This window comes from Dipodomys ordii, unplaced genomic scaffold (assembly GCF_000151885.1).
Source record: "Dipodomys ordii isolate 6190 unplaced genomic scaffold, Dord_2.0 Scaffold362, whole genome shotgun sequence".
Classification (NCBI taxonomy): Eukaryota; Metazoa; Chordata; class Mammalia; order Rodentia; family Heteromyidae; genus Dipodomys; species Dipodomys ordii.
Genome location: NW_012267578.1, coordinates 100,103 through 102,750, shown reverse-complemented (window position 1 = coordinate 102,750; position 2,648 = coordinate 100,103).

Genomic DNA, 2,648 nt, shown 5'->3' with positions numbered 1-2,648 from the left:
CACAACTGGGGAAACAGAGGGTCTCAAATTCAAGACTAGCCCAGGCCTTGTTTCAAACAATAACAACAACAAGAAAGAAACCAACGGTAAGCAAAGCAGAGGCAGTACCCCTGGACAGGTAGGGGAGATGGACAACAAACAGCACATCAAAGAAACGGAGATCCAAGTGATGTGTTCTGGCCAAAAGTGCAGGCTGGGAAGGATTCTCCTCGGAGGGGGCCCTTCCCAAGGCTGGAAAGCCCATGAGGGGCCAGTCACCCCAGCAGAAGGCAAAAGTTGCAGAGGGGAGGCAGATGGAACGAGAGGACTGGGGGATGGAGGGTAGAGGGCGGGTAGCAAGCAGAGCAGGTCACAGGTCAAGGGGTCATAGATTTCATCCTATGACTGCACAGACCATGAAACAAACTATTATGAAAGTTACGTAAGCACACGCTTCCACCTAGCAGAGGATCCACAAACAAATGGGCCTGCTGCAATATCTTCCTACAACCTGAGAGCTAAGAAGAGCTCTTCCACTTTTCACAGTTCGTCTACATGTGCGTTCATAATTCCCTTGATTTTGCCTCTTGACCTGCAGCTCCTATAATATTTACCATCTGGCTTTTTACAAAAAACAAAAATGCTTTATGATTCCCAGCCTAGAGCAGCTCCAAGCAAGCAATTCCTGTCTAAAACAGGACAGATCGTTTAAGATCACTAGGGGGAGATAAAGATTCTTCTCCTCTGAGAGGAAAACAATAGAATAGCCAGTGGATATTTGGCTTAGAAAAGAATAAAAAGGGATGGTGGCCCACCTGTAGTCTCAGCTGCATAGGAGGCTGAGGTAGGAGGATCGTTTGAGTCCATAGTTCAAGACTAGCCTGGGCAATATGGGATCCATATATCTCAAAAATAAAAGACAAAGATAAATGGGGAGAAGTAAGGGGGGAGGAAGACAGTAAGGAGAGGGCAGGGGAGAAGAGAAGGGAGGGGAGGGGCGACAGCCGCATCAGTTTTCCACTCTATATCATGGATGCAGAGAAGAGTGTGAGGAGCCCTTTCCTGCCTCATCCACATCTCCCAGCTCCTGGAAATCCAATTTCCTAGTTATAGCTGTGCTTATTAAAAGCATGACTGTGGAGGGTGTTTACCCCAAGATCTATTTTTGTCATAACTGTTTATAATGGTTAAGCCTCGACAACTTAAACACTCCATACAAAATAATGTATCTTCAATAAGCTGAAATATTAACCAATCATATGTAATGGTTCATTTCTAACAAATGCAGAGCTCAGGGTCCTCGGGGCGTCGTAGAAATTGAAAACCACATTGACGGACTGGCCAGCCTTCAAATTGTACCGCCAGGATGAAAAGCACAGGCAGCAAAGTCCTCATTATGGCTCTCTGACATTAATTTGAGCATTTTTATATGTATGTCCTATTAAGCACTTTAAGTGCTTTTTGATAATTGTGCTTTGTAGTTTTTACAGCACTTCTGCCTATTCCCAGTTCAATTTCCTCTTTTATCCGATGTTTGAAATATTGCTTTCTGACAGATAAAAGCAAACCTTATAATCTCAGCAGTGAGCAATAAGTGAGTGGGACCGAGGCTCCGAATACAATGGGGACTGGTCATATTTGAAACAGCCCCTTTGTTTTATTACATTTCATCAACAGAATTCACTTACTGTTTGCTGATATTTATGTAAAAAGCCCGGCTGCTGAGAGGGTCGAGATATTGCCAATTTCAGCTCTACTTTTTGCATTTAGTAAGATAAAAGGAGCTTCCCCTTGGAGCCCGACGATTGCAATGGTTTAAACTGCTGTCAGCCGGCTACAAGTAACTGTGATTTATCTTCTTCAGATTGTGCCATGCTGTGGCTACACAAACTTTGCTTCTAGTTTTGCATTCAAAGCTGACAGCTGCTCAGGCTGACTCCCTCTCTCCCTCTCAGATTGTCCAGGCATCTGCATGGACACCCTACTCCTGGGACAATCTCTCCTTCAGGTTGGATGTGACCCAAGACATGACACCACATTTCCCCAAATGTCACTTCTGGACCTTCGAGGGTGTGGAGAGTATTGTAGGTATTCTGAGACATTTCCCTCCTTTTAAAGATTGTTTTTATTTGACATCAATGCATGCAATTCAACCATTGTTTATGGAGCAGCGCCCTGGCGCCTGGGTGCAGAGTTGAGCCAGAGAGATGATATCTTCCTGCTATGACCCCAAGATTTTGAGAGTAACAATCCCCAACTACAAGGGCAATGCTGTCCACATCCCCAGAGAGATTTATTCTGGTTAGAACAGGGTACTAGTGGTATGTCAAGGCAGAAGTCTAGGAGGCTGCTGTACATCTTACAGGACTCAAAGCAATCCCCACAACAAAGAATTGTCTGGCTCCAAATAACTAGTGCTGCTCCCATGAAACTCTGTTCTCCTGGAAAGAGATAATTAGCCTTGTAAATAGGCAAGGAATAGCAAATAGCCACTTAAAGGCAGTAAGTGAAAACAGGGCAATAAGGCTGAGGTTTGGGGGCTACTTTAGACAATGAGCTCAGCCTGAAGTCCTCTTGGAGGAGATGACACTTGAGGCATAATGACAAGGACCCAGCAGGAGGAGATCTGAGCAGGAGGAGGAGGGAGGCATCACAGGAAGAGAGCTTAT